At 40.4% G+C, this 18,616-nt stretch overlaps 5 pseudogenes; all 5 read left to right on the forward strand.

Moving 5' to 3' along the window:
• Window positions 1–24: 24 nt before the first annotated feature.
• LOC146638797 (protocadherin alpha-3 pseudogene) lies at window positions 25–3,751 on the forward strand (annotated as a pseudogene).
• Window positions 3,752–3,774: 23 nt separating this feature from the next.
• Window positions 3,775–6,150, forward strand: LOC146638798 (protocadherin alpha-8 pseudogene; annotated as a pseudogene).
• A 639-nt stretch (window positions 6,151–6,789) lies between these two features.
• On the forward strand, window positions 6,790–9,180 carry LOC146638799 (protocadherin alpha-8 pseudogene; annotated as a pseudogene).
• Window positions 9,181–10,430: 1,250 nt separating this feature from the next.
• LOC146638800 (protocadherin alpha-6 pseudogene) lies at window positions 10,431–12,809 on the forward strand (annotated as a pseudogene).
• A 729-nt stretch (window positions 12,810–13,538) lies between these two features.
• LOC146638801 (protocadherin alpha-8 pseudogene) lies at window positions 13,539–18,396 on the forward strand (annotated as a pseudogene).
• The last annotated feature ends 220 nt before the right edge of the window (window positions 18,397–18,616 follow it).

Genomic DNA, 18,616 nt, shown 5'->3' on the forward strand with positions numbered 1-18,616 from the left:
ATACTTGTGATCTAGGGTGTAACCATGGAACAAAGAAGACACGAGAGGCGAAGTGGGAGAGGATCTTTCCTTAGCTGCATGGCTGCTGTGCTTTTGTGCACTGTGGCTTCGGCGCAGATGCGATATTCTGTCTCGGAGGAGGTTAACGAAGGGACTGTGGTAGGAAACATCGCAAAAGATCTGGGAATAGATAAAAGCACATTAAAAGAGAGAAAGTATCGGATTGTTAATAGTGATGTAGATCCGCTTTTCCATGTAAATCCAAATGACGGTATCCTGTATGTGAGTCGGAAGATTGACAGAGAAGAGGTGTGCGCGGAGAGCACTTCGTGTTTAATAAATCTGAAAACTGTACTAGAAAACCCGCTGGAGATACATTACGTTGCAGTGGAGGTGTTGGATGTAAATGACCACTCTCCTCGTTTTCCACAGGAAGAGAAAAGGCTGGAAATTTCAGAGTCTGCGTTACCCGGTGTACGTATACCGTTACAGCCCGCACGAGATCCAGACGGCGGTCCTTTTACCATTCAGCAGTATAAACTTAGCTCAAACGACCACTTTCGGTTAGAAGTAAAGGATAAGGGAGAAGATGGGAAAATACCAATATTAATTGTGCAGAAATCTTTGGATAGGGAAGCAGCGGGAACCCATTCATTAGCACTGACGGCCCTGGATGGGGGCAAACCTGCTAAATCTGGAGAGATGACAATTCTAATATATGTTTTGGACATTAATGATAACGCACCTGTTTTCTCCCAAGATGTTTATTCTGTTACGCTTAATGAAAATTCTCCTGTAGGTACAGTAGTCGTCCAAGTGAATGCAACGGATTTAGATGACAGTCAAAACGGAGATATCGTTTACTCATTTAGCAGTGTTGTTCATCCTAGGTTATTGAAGCTTTTTGACATAAACCCTGTGACAGGTGAGATAACTGTAAAAGGGCAGATAGACTATGAGGAGAAGGACAAATATGAAATTGAAATTCAAGCTTCAGATAAAGGTCTTGCTCCTCTATCAACACAAAAGAGTGTAAATATTAAGATAGTTGATGTGAATGACAATGCGCCTGAGATTGAAGTTACTTCATTTTCCAGCTCTATCCCAGAAGATTCCAGACCTGGAACTACAGTAGCTATTATAAGTGTAAATGATTTGGATTCTGGTCTTAATGGAAAAGTCATTAGTTCCTTAGGTGACGATGTTCCGTTTGCATTGTCACCATCTTTACAGGACAAAATGTATTCATTAGTGACCAAATCTCCTCTGGACAGAGAGAAACATTCACAATACGAGTTGACAATAACGGCAAAAGACGCAGGTCAGCCTCCGTTATCATCTGAAAAGACAATAAGTGTTACGGTGTCCGATGTGAATGACAACAGTCCAGAGTTTTCACTCAGCCCATATACTTTCTATGTTACTGAGGGGAACAGTCCAGGAGCTTCAGTGTTTTCTGTTAAAGCCTCTGATCGTGATGAGAATGACAATGCGCGCATTTCCTATCATATTATCAGAGACGGAAGTGAAGATAATAAATTCACTTCATTTCTAAACATAAACTCTGAAAATGGGGAAATTTTAGCACTGAAAAGTTTTGACTTTGAAACGATGAAAACTTTTCAGTTCCAAGTTGTTGCCTCAGATTCTGGAACTCCGTCACTAAGCAACAATGTCACAGTCAACGTCTTCATCCTGGATCAGAACGACAACGCTCCAGTCATCCTGTACCCACTCAGCTCCAACGGTTCTGCTCAAGGTGTGGAGGAGATTCCCCGAAACGTCAACGCAGGACACTTGGTGACTAAAGTCAGAGCCTATGACGCTGATATAGGATATAACGGCTGGTTGCTCTTTTCACTGCAGGAAGTGACTGACCACAGTCTCTTTGCTTTGGACCGCTATACGGGACAGATCAGAACACTTCGCTCATTCACAGAGACAGACGAGGCTGAGCATAAACTACTCATACTGGTCAAAGACAACGGCAACGTTTCTCTCTCAGCAACAGCTACTGTGATTGTCAAACTTGTGGAGCCCAAAGAGGCTTTTGCAGCTTCTGATGTTAAAAGTGCAGCAAAAGTTACTGATGAGGACAGTAACGTCATATTTTACCTCATGATAACTTTGGGAGCAGTTTCTGTACTTTTTCTCGTCAGCATCATCGTGCTGATTGCAATGCAGTGCTCCAAATCCACAGACTATACTTCTAAATATCTGCCAGAGACTAATTATGATGGGACACTGTGTCACAGCATCCAGTACAGATCAGGAGAGAAGCGGTACATGCTCGTTGGACCCAGAATGAGTATAGGATCTACTATAGTACCAGGAAGCCATGCAAATACTTTAGTGCTTCCTGATAGGAGAAAGACATCTGAGGTAAGGCATATTTAAAGAACCTTTTTCCCAAAACCTACTCTAAATGCATCAATATGCACCAGGCACAAACTGATTTGTTTAGTGTGAACCTTTATTTTATGACAAATGTATGTCAGAAAAAAGACATTACTATTTCAACACAGCCTAACAAAAAAACAAGAAAGAAAGAAAGAAAGAAAGAAAGAAAGAAAGAAAGAAAGAAAGAAAGAAAGAAAGAAAGATTTTTTTTTAAATTTACCTGAATAGGTTTCACTGAGTCTGACTGAGTTGGATAACTTTTTAGTCAAAATGATGACGAGATTGTGATCATGGTAAAACTAAGAATTCTTTTGATGATTTGGCATGACATGGATTTGCTGCTTTTAAGTAGAACTTTTAACATTATGCACAATACTGTTTATTTCTTTGACCAAGCATACTCTATGGTATATACTTTTCTATGGCCTTAGCATACTTTTAGAAAAAGGGGTACTCATTTGTTTACCTTGGCAAACTTTGTGTGTTGGTCATTACATTTTCCTTTATGATTAGGCGGTTAGTAGGTCTCAGTTGCTTGAACTGGACAAGAACAAATAGACGAAACGTCATTGTCTGTCTTTTCATGCTGTCTTCATGTCCTTTTTCTTGAACATTATCTTTCATAACCCAAGATGACCATATTTTCTCTGGTAGTAGCAGATAAGATCAGTCTGCAAACAAAACTGACTGAATGTACTGTAGCAATAGACTACAAAAAGTTAAAATTCCTCTGGTGACTTGTGTAGGAAATGTAATATTGTCAGAAAATGTAGCTAGAAATTCTTGAAGTTTATGGCATGTGCTGTCCATGGTCCTGACCATGTTTATGCTCACTTCACAGTAAACAGTCCCAACAGAGCTCTATTAGCTGTAACTGATATGATATATAAATCAAATTTAATGACATGAAGTAATTTAATTTACTGGTCATTTAGAGGGAATCTTCTCCACACTTTCAGATACTTTTTTTCTTTGAGCGTTTTTTCAAGAGTGCACTACCTTATAATTTATTTACAAATACCCCTCAATTTATGTCGAAAACTTCAAAATAAGAATAACACATGAGTTTGATCTTTCGATTTAAGTTTCACATAGTTCTGATTTTCTGTAGTGATTGTTTTGCTCACAAGGTGTCAGTATAGTGAAAAGAGGCAGCATTAAATGTGTTTTCTATCGTTGCATTTTGATTGAGCCTCTTGATAGCGTCCCGGTTTGGATATTAAAGCAGTCGTTTCTGAGCTTGGGAATACGCTGTTCGTGCTTGTGCTTGTTTTAGGAAAAGGGTGATTGTTCTTTACTCATGGACGATTTGTATTGGATCGCTGCAGTGCTGGATTGCCCTTATAAGTGACACTGATGCTTTCGGGTGTAACCATGGAACAAAGAGGACATGAGAAAGGAATGGGGAGACGACGCGATGTCATCTGCATTGTTGTCCTGTTTTTGTGGAGCTTGGCGTCGGCACAATTAAGGTATTCAATCTCAGAGGAAACTAACGAGGGAACGGTTGTTGGAAACATCGCAAAAGATCTAGGATTAGATAAAAGCACACTGAAAACAAGGAAGTACAGGATTGTTTCTAGCGGTGCTGAACCCCTTTTCCACGTAAATCAGAACGATGGTATCCTGTATGTGAGCCGAAAGATCGACAGAGAAGAGGTGTGCGCGAAGAGCAGTACGTGTGTGATAAATGTTAAAACTGTGCTAGAAAATCCACTGGAGGTCCATTACGTAGGAGTAGATGTGCTAGATATAAATGACCATGCTCCAGTTTTTCCAGAGGAAAATAAAATACTGGAGATTTCAGAATCCGTTCTACCCGGAGCACGATTTCAGTTAAAACCTTCACGGGATCTAGACAGTGGTCAGTTTTCTGTGCAGCAGTATAAACTTAACCACAACGACCACTTCCGTTTGGAAGTGAGGGATAAAGGAGATGATGGTAAAATACCTATACTGGTTTTACAAAAAGCACTAGATAGGGAAGCAGCGCACAGTCACTCATTGGTGCTAACGGCACTAGATGGGGGGAAGCCACCAAAATCTGGAGACATGAACATTTTGGTAAATGTTTTGGATGTGAATGATAACACGCCCATTTTCTCAAAAGATCTTTATTCGGTTAAGCTCAATGAAAATGCTCCTGTAGGTACAGAAGTCATACAAGTGAATGCAACTGATCCAGATCACAGTCAGAACGGAGAGGTAGTTTACTCATTTGGCAACAGTGTGAGTAATAATGTGTTTAACCTTTTTGATATTGACCAGTCAACAGGAAAGATAACTGTAAAAGGTCTGCTAGATTATGAGCAAAAGGATAAATATGAGATTGAAATTCAGGCGTCAGATAGAGGTTTGGCTCCGTTAACTACGGAAAAGAGTGTAATTATTAAGATTGTTGATGTAAATGATAACGCACCGGAGATTGAGGTAACATCATTTTCAAGCTCAATCCCAGAAGATTCCAGACCTGGAACTACAGTAGCTCTTATCAGTGTAAATGATTTGGACTCTGGAGTCAATGGAAAAGTCATTTGTTCATTAGGTGACGATGTTCCGTTTGCATTGTCACCATCTTTACAGGACAAAATGTATTCATTAGTGACCAAATCTCCTCTGGACAGAGAGAAACAGTCACAATATGAGTTGACAATAACGGCAAAAGACGCAGGTCAGCCTCCGTTATCATCTGAAAAGACAATAAGCGTTACGGTGTCAGATGTGAATGACAACAGTCCAGAGTTTTCACTCAGCCCATATACTTTCTATGTTACTGAGGGGAACAGTCCAGGAGCTTCAGTGTTTTCTGTTAAAGCCTCTGATCGTGATGAGAATGACAATGCGCGCATTTCCTATCATATTATCAGAGATGGAAGTGAAGATAATAAAGTCACTTCATTTCTAAACATAAACTCTGAAAATGGGGACATTTTAGCGCTGAAAAGTTTTGACTTTGAAACGCTGAAAACTTTTCAGTTCCAAGTTGTTGCCTCAGATTCTGGAACTCCGTCATTAAGCAACAACGTCACAGTCAACGTCTTCATTCTGGATCAGAACGACAACGCTCCAGTCATCCTGTATCCACTCAGCTCCAACGGCTCGACTAAAGGCGTGGAGGAGATTCCCCGAAACGTCAACGCAGGACACTTGGTGACTAAAGTCAGAGCCTATGACGCTGATATAGGATATAACGGTTGGTTGCTATTTTCACTGCAAGAAGTGACTGACCACAGTCTCTTTGCTTTGGACCGCTATACAGGACAGATCAGAACACTTCGCTCATTCACAGAGACAGACGAGGCTGAGCATAAACTGGTAATACTGGTCAAAGACAACGGCAACGTTTCTCTCTCAGCAACAGCTACTGTGATAGTCAAACTTGTGGAGCCCAAAGAGGCTTTTGCAGCTTCTGATGTTAAAAGTGCAGCAAAAGATGACGAGGACAGTAATATCATATTTTACCTCATGATAACTTTGGGGGCAGTTTCTGTGCTTTTTCTCATAAGCATCATCGTGCTGATTGCAATGCAGTGCTCCAAATCCACAGACTATACTTCTAAATATCTGCCAGAGACTAATTATGATGGGACACTGTGTCACAGCATCCAGTACAGATCAGGAGAGAAGCGGTACATGTTAGTTGGACCCAGAATGAGTATAGGATCTACTATAGTACCTGGGAGTCATGCAAATACTCTAGTGCTACCTGATCGGAGACGAGCATCTGAAGAGGTAAGACATTTATGTTAGAGAACGCAATAGTTTGCAGTCATATTACTTCATTCACCTTCTATAACTTCACAGAAAGGCATTTGGACCAGCCGTTATTCACTGTCCGTTTTCTTGAGATAGTATTCATATCCCGATTAGAAAATTATTTTAAAAATAAATTTAAATACTATAAATATTTTGTATAAAAATATCAGACTATTAGTATTTAAAGTTATTATCTGGAAACATCTAACGTTTTTCAGAATCTAATTATACTGTCTCTACTTAGAACCTTTGTAATTAGCTAATGAGGAAAAGTGATTTTCAGATTCCTCTAAGCCTGTAAGTCAAAGTAAATAAAGATGCTCCTTTAGAATTACCTGGAAACAGCTGCAGTATTTTGACTTTCTTGCAATACACAACGAATTCGCACGGTGTCAGTGTGCTGGCAAAAGACAGACTGTATCTTGTCGTCATTGCATTAGGGTTCCACATTTTTATTATCTCCTGGGTTCCCTACAGACAGAATAAGTTGAATGGATGCTGCGATCGTTTTACAAATTTTCCGGATTTGTTACGTCTTTTGAAATAAGCATCTCATAGGTATGTGCGTGTTGGACTCTTTTCTTATGACACTGTGACTTACACCGCGAAGAGTTGGTTAATTTTGTTTTAATGATGGGACAAAGAGGATGCGACCGAACGTGGATGAAAGGACGGAGTGTTGTGTGCTTGATCGCTATGCTTCTGTGCGGTGTGGCATCGGCTCAATTAAGATATTCCATTTCTGAGGAAGTTGAAGAAGGAACTGTGGTTGGAAATGTAGCAAAAGATTTGGGATTAGAGAAAAGCACACTAAAAGGCAGGAAATACCGGATTGTAACTAGTGCCATAGATCCTCTTTTTAATGTGGATCAAAACGACGGGATCCTGTACGCGAGGAGAAAAATCGACCGGGAAGAGGTTTGCGAGCGGAGCAGTACTTGTACAATAAATCTGAAAACGGTGCTAGAAAACCCACTGGAAGTTCATTATGTTGCTATAGAAGTGGTGGATTTAAATGACCATTCTCCCACATTCCCTGAAAAAGAGACAACACTGGAGATTTTTGAGTCTGTGCTACCAGGCGTGCGAATTCCGCTGCAACCCGCACGAGATCCAGACAGTGGCCCCTTCTCTCTTCAGCAGTATAAACTTAGCTCTAATGACCACTTTCGTTTGGAAGTTAAAGACTCAGGAGACGACGGTAAAATACCTGTACTGATTGTTCAAAAATCTTTAGACAGAGAGACTGCAGGAAGCCACACGCTCATACTAACGGCCATGGACGGGGGTAAACCTCCGAAATCGGGTACTATGAATATTCTAGTCAGTGTTTTAGATGTAAATGATAATGGCCCCATTTTCTCTAAAGATGTTTACACAGTGATGCTTCATGAAAATGCTCCGGTAGATACAACAGTCATTCAGGTAAACGCAACAGATTTAGATGATGGACCCAACGGGGATGTGGTTTATTCGTTTAGCAATGGCGTGAATCGTAAATTCTTTAAGCTTTTTGATATTAATCAGAAAACAGGTGAGATCATTGTAAAAGGGTTAATAGACTATGAGGAGAGAGACAGATACGAAATTGAAATTCAGGCATCAGACAAAGGCCTGCCTCCAATGGCTACACAAAAAAGCGTGATTATTAAGATAGTTGATGTGAATGATAACGCACCTGATATAGAGGTTACATCATTTTCCAGCTCTATCCCAGAAGATTCCAGACCTGGAACTACAGTAGCGCTTATCAGTGTAAATGATTTGGACTCTGGAGTGAATGGAAAGGTTATTTGTAGTGTAATTGATGATGTCCCTTTTGTTTTATCACCATCTTTACAGGACAAAATGTATTCATTAGTAACCAAGACAACTCTAGACAGAGAGAAACAGTCACAATATATAATAACAGTAGTTGCAAAAGACGGTGGCCAACCATCGCTATCATCTGAAAACACAATAAGTGTTACGGTGTCCGATGTGAATGACAACCGTCCAGAGTTTTCACTCAGCCCATATACTTTCTATGTTACTGAAGGGAACAGTCCAGGAGCTTCAGTGTTTTCTGTTAAAGCCTCTGATCGTGATGAGAATGACAATGCGCGCATTTCCTATCATATTATCAGAGATGGAAGTGAAGATAATAAAGTCACTTCATTTCTAAACATAAACACTGATAATGGCGAAATTTTAGCGCTGAAAAGTTTTGACTTTGAAACACTGAAAACTTTCCAGTTCCAAGTTGTTGCCTCAGACTCTGGAACTCCGTCATTAAGCAACAACGTCACAGTCAACGTCTTCATTCTGGATCAGAACGACAACGCTCCAGTCATCCTGTATCCACTCAGCTCCAACGGCTCGACTAAAGGCGTGGAGGAGATTCCCCGAAACGTCAACGCAGGACACTTGGTGACTAAAGTCAGAGCCTATGACGCTGATATAGGATATAACGGTTGGTTGCTATTTTCACTGCAAGAAGTGACTGACCATAGTCTCTTTGCTTTGGACCGCTATACAGGACAGATCAGAACACTTCGCTCATTCACAGAGACAGACGAGGCTGAGCATAAACTGCTCATACTGGTCAAAGACAACGGCAACTTTTCTCTCTCAGCAACAGCTACTGTGATTGTCAAACTTGTGGAGCCCAAAGAGGCTTTTGCAGCTTCTGATGTTAAAAGTGCAGCAAAAGATGATGAGGACAGTAATGTCATATTTTACCTCATGATAACTTTGGGCGCAGTTTCTGTGCTTTTTCTCGTCAGCATCATCGTTCTGATTGCGATGCAGTGCTCCAAATCTACAGACTATACTTCTAAATATTTGCCAGAGACTAATTATGATGGGACACTGTGTCACAGCATCCAGTACAGATCGGGAGAGAAGCGGTACATGCTAGTTGGACCCAGAATGAGTATAGGATCTACCATAGTTCCGGGTAGCCATGCAAATACTCTAGTGCTACCTGATAGGAGACGCACATCTGAAGAGGTAAGAAAGAGTTTATTTAAACAGTTGTTTTGAGAGTAGTTCACAATTCTCAGACACTCCAAAAAATACTGACTCAACATATTTAGAGCTTTATTTCCGTTGATATAAATATGTTCAAAGTGCTGCGTTAAACTTTCTCTTTATAACAGCTGAATAGAAACAGAACATAAATTTGTCGTGTGTATTCATCACCCAAACTAGCTGTGTGTGTGTTAATGAGATCGTTGTTGTATGTGTTTGCTAACAAGTAACGAGGTGATCTGTTAAAATCACAAATTAAACTACAGTTAGTGTGCTATGGTTTAATGTTAATTTTTATCCCTTTTGCCTTTGAAACTGAAAATATCTAATCAATCAGAAACAGACAACCTTTCGACTGAACATGAAAGATTTAATTTTAAAAATTCAAGAAAACAATAATTGCTTTTCAGAACTAGAACACCTGAAACATTTCTTTGGTAGTTTTCCCACTTTAGAGGCCCTTGACAAAACTGTAGCAGATTTCAAGGAATTGCAGGGAACTGAATTGTATCACTGAAGTTACTGGGTGTTCTATATTTTCCAAATGAGGAAGCCACAGTGATGACCTTTTAGAATGATGGGCGTGCTCAGAGCAAATTATGGCGCAATTTCTGACGTTTAAAAGTCATTATCGATAATGACACCGTGTTTTAATACATATAATGCTGTCTTATTGTCGTTGGATAGTTAAATCTATAACGCGCATGTTTATTTAATTCCCATAACATTTATGTGTGCTGAAAGTGTATCAGACTTTGTCGGTGTGCGTCTGCCTGTGGTCGGTAGTGTTGCTGTCCGTAGTGCTGAAAGTTGTTTCAGTTCTACAAGCCTTTTTATTAGAAATAATACAGAAATAACTCATATAGATTTCCAAAGAAGGAACCTTACAAATCATCGATAATATATCTTATTCTTAGCAGAACGCTGTTTTGTTTCCTGCAGTTGCCAAATAGTTTTGTTGCTTGAATTTAGTTGATTTTATTTCATTTCTTAGGTTCACGGTGCTGCAATAACGTCATATATCGCATGGTGTCGGTGTAATTACAAATGTTTTCGTCTTTTTGTCGTCACCAGCTGGTCCAGCCCTGTATTTTGGCATTTCGTGCAACGAGCTTAAATAAGAAATCAGCTGCTTGTCGTTCTCGGTGGTGTGCACAGATAGGTTTAATTTATGGAGAGCAGGTTAAAAAGGAACCCTGCTGCACTTTATGTGTAAACGACACAATAATTGATCCTGAAGTCGTAATTTTATTCTGCACATAATGGAACAAAGAGGACGGCGGACGTGGATCGAGCGATGGAGATGCATAGTCTATGCGGTGGCATTGGTGATGTTTGGGAGCGAAGCCTCGGCTCAGATCAGATATTCCATCTCTGAAGAGGTTAAAGAAGGAAGTGTTGTTGGAAACATTGCGAAAGACGCGGGGATTGATAAGGTTACGCTGAAGGAAAGAAAGTACCGCATTGTTGGCAGTTCAAAGGAACCCCTTTTTCATTTGAATCAAGACGACGGTGTTCTGTATGTGAGCAGGAAAGTGGACAGGGAAGAGATTTGCGAACGAAGACTCGATTGTGTAATAAACCTTAAAACAGTGCTAGAAAATCCTCTGGAAATCCATTATGTGACCGTAGAGGTGGTGGATGTAAACGACCACTCCCCCATCTTTCCAGAGAAAGAGAAACGACTTGAAATATTTGAATCGACGATACCGGGTGCAAGATTTCAGCTCCAACCTGCACGAGACCCAGACGGTAGCCAGTTCTCTGTTCACCAGTATAAACTAAGTCACAGTGATCACTTTCGTTTGGAGTTAAAAGATAGAGATGATGGTAAAATGCCATTTCTAGTTTTACAGAAGCAGTTAGATAGAGAGGCTGCGAGAGAGCACAAGCTTCTCCTTACCGCTATTGATGGGGGGAGACCGCCAAAGTCGGGAACAACGCAAATACTGATTGAGGTACTTGATGTTAACGACAATGCACCTGTTTTTACACAAGATGTATACTCTGCTATGCTGAATGAAAACGCATCCCCCGGCACGTTAGTCATACGGGTGAATGCCACAGATTTAGATGAAGGAGCAAACGGTAAAATTGTTTACTCTTTTGGTAAGGAAGTAGAAATCAAACTGCAAAAACTGTTTTATATAGACTCGAGCACAGGGGAAATTAAAGTGACTGGTGAAATTGATTACGAAGAAAATGAACGCTATGAAATTGATATAAGAGCGTCTGATGAGGGGACAATCCCTTTATCAACAGACAAAAGTGTGATAATAAAGGTAATCGACCTGAACGATAACCCACCCGAGATTGAAGTCACGTCATTTTCTAAGTCAGTTCCCGAAGACTGTAGGATTGGAACAACAGTAGCTTTGATCAGCGTGAATGATTTAGATTCAGGTCCCAGTGGGAAAGTCTCCTGTGTCATACCTGGGGATGTTCCTTTTGCTATATCGCCATCCCTCCAAGATAATATGTACGCCATAGTGACCAAGTCACTGCTGGACAGAGAAGAAAGGTATTTTTATGAACTTACAGTTGTTGCAAAGGATGCTGGTGTTCCATCACTCTTAAGTGAAAAGACAATAACTGTGGCGATATCAGACGTGAACGACAACAGGCCTCAGTTTTCAGTCAGTCCTTACATATTTTACATCACTGAAAATAACGATTTAGGTGCACAATTATTTTCAGTAAAGGCGTCCGATTGTGATGATAGTGATAATGCGCGTATTTCATATCACGTTTATCGGGACAACAGCGAAGGCAGTATGGCATTGTTTTTAAATATTAACTCGGAAAGTGGAGATGTTACGGCGCTGAAAAGTTTTGACTTTGAAACGCTGAAAACTTTCCAGTTCCAAATTGTTGCCTCAGATTCTGGAACTCCGTCACTAAGCAACAATGTCACAGTCAACGTCTTCATCCTGGATCAGAACGACAACGCTCCAGTCATCCTGTATCCACTCAGCTCCAATGGTTCTGCTCAAGGTGTGGAGGAGATTCCCCGAAACGTCAACGCAGGACACTTGGTGACTAAAGTCAGAGCCTATGACGCTGATATAGGATATAACGGCTGGTTGCTTTTTTCACTGCAAGAAGTAACTGACCACAGTCTCTTTGCTTTGGACCGCTATACAGGACAGATCAGAACACTTCGCTCATTCACAGAGACAGACGACGCTGAGCATAAACTGCTCATACTGGTCAAAGACAACGGCAACGTTTCTCTCTCAGCAACAGCTACTGTGATTGTCAAACTTGTGGAGCCCAAAGAGGCTTTTGCGGCTTCTGATGTTAAAGGTGCAGCAAAAGATGATGAGGACGACAATAACGTGATATTTTACCTCATGATAACTTTGGGCGCAGTTTCTGTACTTTTTCTCGTCAGCATCATCGTGCTGATTGCGATGCAGTGCTCCAAATCCACAGACTATACTTCTAAATATCTACCAGAGACTAATTATGATGGGACACTGTGTAACAGCATCCAGTACAGATCAGGAGAGAAGCGGTACATGCTAGTTGGACCCAGAATGAGTATAGGATCTACTATAGTTCCGGGTAGCCATGCAAATACACTTGTGCTTCCAGATAGGAGATGCACATCTGAAGAGGTAAGAAAGGCTTTATTTTAACAGGATTTTTTTTTTTTTTTTTTTGAGTAGTTCACAATTCTCAGACACTCCAAATACTGACTCTACATATTTAGAGTTTGAATTCGGTTGATATAAATATGTTCAAAGTGCTGCGTTAAACTTTTTCTTTATAACAGCTGAATAGAAATAGAACACAAATGTGTAGTGTATATTCATCACACAAACTGATGAGTATGAGTATCCTATGAGTATAGGATCTACCATGCAAATACACTAATGCTACCTGATCGGAGAGGGACATCTGAAGAGGTAAGAATGTCTCTCTTAATTTGAATATCTCATGAAGTAAAATTAACATTAATATGTTTTTGGAGGAGTTTGAACGAGATGATTTTGTTCATGTTGAAATGATGTCGAGTGCACTTTTCCCGTGTTTTGCTTGACCCCTCGACACGAAGTTGAAGCTTTTAAACACTATTTTTATTATCTCCATTGTAACGTCAGCTCGCATGGTGTCACTGTTTGTGAAAATTAACGACTCCCGACTGTACGTCTTCTACGTCAGTAGTTTTGCGCTACAGTATTTCTCGACAGGGTGCACTTGCGCTTTGGGGGGCAATGGCTTTAAATCTTTGATACCCTCGGAAACATTATGTTTCGGAATCCTGGAATATTTGGTTTTCATCAGCTCCAGTGTTTCGGTGTAAATTCATATTTCAATGTTTAACCGTCCTGTTCCTATTATTTTACTTATTCTGTGAATTCGCCATGGCAAGACGGGGATGCGGAGTACTGTTGGAGCGCCTGGTCGTCTTTATTGTTTCTTTGGCTCTCACTATGAATTCTTCTTCCGCACAGCTGCGATACTCTATTCCCGAAGAGCTAACGGTGGGTTCTGTTGTTGGAAATATCGCTAAAGATTTAGGGATGGATCACAGTGCTTTGCATGCTAGAGGATTTCGCATCGTTTCTGGATCGACTGAACCCCTGTTTCAACTCAACAGCAACGGCATAGTACACGTTAACAGAAAAATAGACCGAGAAGAGGTGTGTGAACGGATAACCACCTGTATTCTCAACATAAAGACTGTGCTGGAGAATCCCTTAGAGGTCCACTACGTCGGCATTGAGGTTTTAGATGTAAATGACCACTCTCCCATCTTCACGGACAACCAGACGCATTTAGAGATATCCGAATCTGCTTTACCTGGGGCGCGATTTCAGCTACAAGGCGCCCGTGATCCAGACAGCGAGATGTTTTCTATTCAACAATATAAGCTCAGTCAAAATGACCATTTTCGTTTGGAGGTTAAGGATAGAGAAGAGGATGGCAAAATTCCTGTTTTGTTTTTACATAAAGCGCTGGACAAAGAGGCTGCGCGAAGTCACAGATTGCTTCTGACAGCAGTTGATGGAGGAAAGCCCGCTAGATCAGGGACGATGGAAATTATTGTTAATGTTCTGGATGTGAATGATAATATGCCAGTTTTTGCCAGAGACTCATACACTGCTGAACTTGATGAAAATTCACCAATTGGCACAACTATCGTACAAGTAAATGCCACAGATTTAGATGATGGTTTAAATGGGGAGGTGGTTTATTCATTTGGGAATAATGTAAATAAGAAATTACGTGAAATTTTTGAAGTCGATAGCAATACAGGTGAAATTATTGTGAAAGGGCCCATAGACTATGAAGAAAAAGACCGATATCAAATTGATATTAAAGCTTCTGATAAAGGGCAAGTCCCCCTGGCAACAGAAAAAAGTGTTAAAATAACTATTTTGGACTTAAATGACAACACACCTGAAATTGAGGTGACATCCCTTTCAAGTGCAGTCCCTGAGGACTCCAAACCAGGAAGGACAGTAGCACTGATAAGTGTGAATGATAAAGATTCAGGAGTAAATGGAAAGGTGATGTGTTCTCTAAGTGAAGGTGTACCTTTCATATTAACGCCTTCATTGCAAGAAAATATGTACTCTTTAGTCACCAAGTCAATGCTGGATAGAGAACAGCAACCCAAGTATGACATAAGAATTGTTGCAAAAGATGCTGGTAACCCGCCACTGTCATCTCACAGGATAATAAGTGTGATAATATCAGATGTGAATGACAACAGTCCAGAGTTTTCAACAAACCCATATATGTTTTATGTGACTGAAAACAATGCTGCTGGAGGATCTTTATTTTCTGTCAGTGCTCATGACTGTGATGAGGGTGATAACGCCCATATATCATATAATATTATGAGGAATGCTGATGAAAAATTGACATCATTTCTAAGTATAAACCCTGAAAATGGAGAAATTGTGGCACTGAAAAGTTTTGATTTTGAAACAATCAAAACTTTCCAGTTCCAAGTTGTTGCCTCAGATTCTGGAACTCCGCCACTAAGCAACAATGTCACAGTCAACGTCTTCATCCTGGATCAGAACGACAACGCTCCAGTCATCCTGTACCCACTCAGCTCCAACGGCTCTGCTCAAGGTGTGGAGGAGATTCCCCGAAATGTCAACGCAGGACACTTGGTGACTAAAGTCAGAGCCTATGACACTGATATAGGATATAACGGCTGGTTGCTTTTTTCACTGCAGGAAGTTACTGACCACAGTCTATTTGCTTTGGACCGCTATACAGGACAGATCAGAACACTTCGCTCATTCACAGAGACAGACGACGCTGAGCATAAACTGGTAATACTGGTCAAAGACAACGGCAACGTTTCTCTCTCAGCAACAGCTACTGTGATTGTCAAACTTGTGGAGCCCAAAGAGGCTTTTGCAGCTTCTGATGTTAAAGGTGCAGCAAAAGATGATGAGGACAGTAATGTCATATTTTACCTCATGATAACTTTGGGCGCAGTTTCTGTGCTTTTTCTCGTCAGCATCATCGTGCTGATTGCAATGCAGTGCTCCAAATCCACAGACTATACTTCTAAATATCTGCCAGAGACTAATTATGATGGGACACTGTGTCACAGCATCCAGTACAGATCAGGAGAGAAGCGGTACATGCTAGTTGGACCCAGAATGAGCATAGGATCTACTATAGTTCCGGGCAGTCATGCAAATACACTAGTGCTTCCAGATAGGAGATGCACATCTGAAGAGGTAAGAAAGACAATTTTATTTCTAGGCAGTTATGCTATAATTTTAATCAGAAATAAGAAGCTGATCCTACAAAATAATCTACTCAACAGGAACCGTCAAGAAGCATAAAAAAATATTCACTGTGTGAAATAAGTAGGCTGTGTGTTGATAAAACGCCTTACATGTGGTTTTCTGGTTAGCTCTCACACAGTCCAAACTTCTAATTCATAAGCAAATTGAACTGTTGCTTCTATGCCGTGTCTATACCATAATATGGTGCTCTGCTTTTGAAGTTTAAAATTATTTATAATACTAATATCACCCAAATATCCAGTCAGACACTTATTGTGGTTTGCATGTATTTATGTCTGAGTCTGAATGAAAAACTGTGAGCTTTGCGCTGTATACGCTTGTTTTTTTTTTTTTCATCTTTAATTGCATCTATATATCCTTCCTGTCTATGAGGTTTCTTACATGGGCTTAAAGCAACTGAATGACTGGCTATGAGATTTCTTGTGGTTTGTGCTTGCTGATGCTGTTGAGGTGATTCAATGGGCCATGAATGGCTGGAGCTAAGACAGAGAAGAGCAGAGAGTGCCTGAGGCGGGTGTGCAGTGCATCACAATGTGCAGCAAGTCAGGTGGGGTTGTTTCAGCAGGGATGTGAATTCATTCCAGGAGTGAAAAACAAGCAATATAATTTTACTATTTTTTTATTTGATTGGTTTGTTGTGCTTTGGAATTGAGAAATACTGATGTAGAAGACTGTATATTTAGCACACTGCACACAAGCTTCAGAGTGCATGATCCCCTTTGACTTACTGAAAATAGGTCACATTCTATGACATGTGCGAAGGTCTGCAAGCTAGAGTCTGAGAGGTGATTCTCTATCGAATATTGTGTGTTGCCCATAGCAACACACTGGGAGATCCACCTCTCAGACTCTACTGGTTTCCACAGACTAGCATGCACTCAACGGTCTTAGCAACAGCAGTGGAAGAGGATGAACGAGGGAGGGATGGAGAAAGCAGTAGAGTAGGGGGAGGGGATGTGGCTTTTGTACAGCTCATCTATAGAAACCTCACAATATTTGATAAGAATTGGTTTATGTCTATATAAACTCGTGGATTATAATACCACATTCAGCACTGTAAATTAGAAAGAACATGCTGCAGATAGTAAAGGAATAGCAAAGGCAGGAATATTCTAGCTTTTAATTAGATATTTTATAGTATGGAGGATAATCTATTCACCCAAAAAACTGGGTCAACGTTAGATTCCCTACACAGGAAACTGACAGAAAAAAAGCACATTTTAAATTATAAACATATATGTCTGTGCTGAAAACTGGTGCTGTATGAGAAGCTACTGAGCAGCATGTGAAATAAAGCAGCAAGCTAAAGCTTGAATACAGGAAGGTAAAGGATCGGTTCAGATTCAGAGTAAGAGAGGCTGGCCACACTTTCTCTGCAGTTCATCTGTCCAGATTTATTTAGCTCTGCTAGCAATAACTGCCCCTCTGAGCGTATGTGTGCATGAATGAATATTTTATATGCACGTGTCCATGCGTGAGTGTGAGAGAGATAGAAATCAGGCTTTGTGTGTGTGTTGCAGCACAGCAGCAATGCTAAGCTGTGCCTGGACAGCAGATGCCCAGAAAAGATGTGATTAAAAATGAGAGCATCTCATTAAAACTAATAAGTGCTTGGAAATGTCATTGCATCACAGACTGTGAGCTGATTGCAAGTCTTTTAAAGAATTATAGTGTATTTTTATTTATTTTATTCCTGCGCCATCATAGTTTGTTTTTTAATAATTAGGAAAAAAACAGATGGTAAGAGGAGTGGATGAGCTGTAATTACTTTAATGCAAGCACATGGGATGCACCTTTGTTGTACAGTAAATAAACAATTTTTAATATGTATATTACTATTGCAAAAACAGATGAAAAAATGACTCCTGCATTTGAAACTTGCTGATCTTAATTTAGTTTGATGTAAAAAGACGTAAACTGTTTACAGTTTTCATTCTGTATGCTCTCCTCTGTGGGGGTGTGGCTGCTTGCTCCAGTGGCTTTGTCTGTTTGCTTGGCTGGCTCAGCAGATCTCTGCAACTGTGTTTGCATGCGGTATGTCTACACAAAATGTTATCTACAGTGCAGTTACCTAAGTGTGTCTGTATACATTGCTTTTATTGAATAGGTGACAGCACGTTCCTCATTAAACTGCATTCATTGCAGTTTGGGAATGTTGTAAGAAGCCAATCATGTACAACAGTAGTGTGTAGTCATTTCAGCAACTTTCCTCCTATTTACCTTTCTTTTTGTGTCTTTTCTTCTAAAGTAACACATAAAATGCTGACAGCTAAACACACTCATATCATGCTTCACTCTACTTGCCTTTGCGTTTTAACTTATTCTGCACCTAATCTTCTGCAGCTAATCCCTCTCTCAAATTTTATGAAAAATAACCTGCATTCTTTTTTTTTCACTGTCAATTTGCTGTAAGTTTTGTTTTCTGCTTTTATAGCAATGAGTGTTCCATCAGTATACTACTCCATGCAGTGCTCACTGTTCTGCCTCTGCTCTGAGGACTGCTTATCCTTCCTCTTTTTTTGCAGCTTCTCTCTCTCTCCCTCTCTCACTCTCTCCCCTTTCATACTGATTTTGCTCTCAGTAGTTCCCTTCCCCCTTCCCACTCTTGGCCTCCTTTTCCCACTTCCTTGTTTCTGTTCTTCCTCTTCTCCTTCATATGG

Source organism: Diplotaxodon limnothrissa, linkage group LG2 (genome assembly GCF_057381915.1).
Source record: "Diplotaxodon limnothrissa isolate DT_005_m linkage group LG2, D_limnothrissa_male_GT1.1, whole genome shotgun sequence".
Lineage (NCBI taxonomy): Eukaryota > Metazoa > Chordata > Actinopteri > Cichliformes > Cichlidae > Diplotaxodon > Diplotaxodon limnothrissa.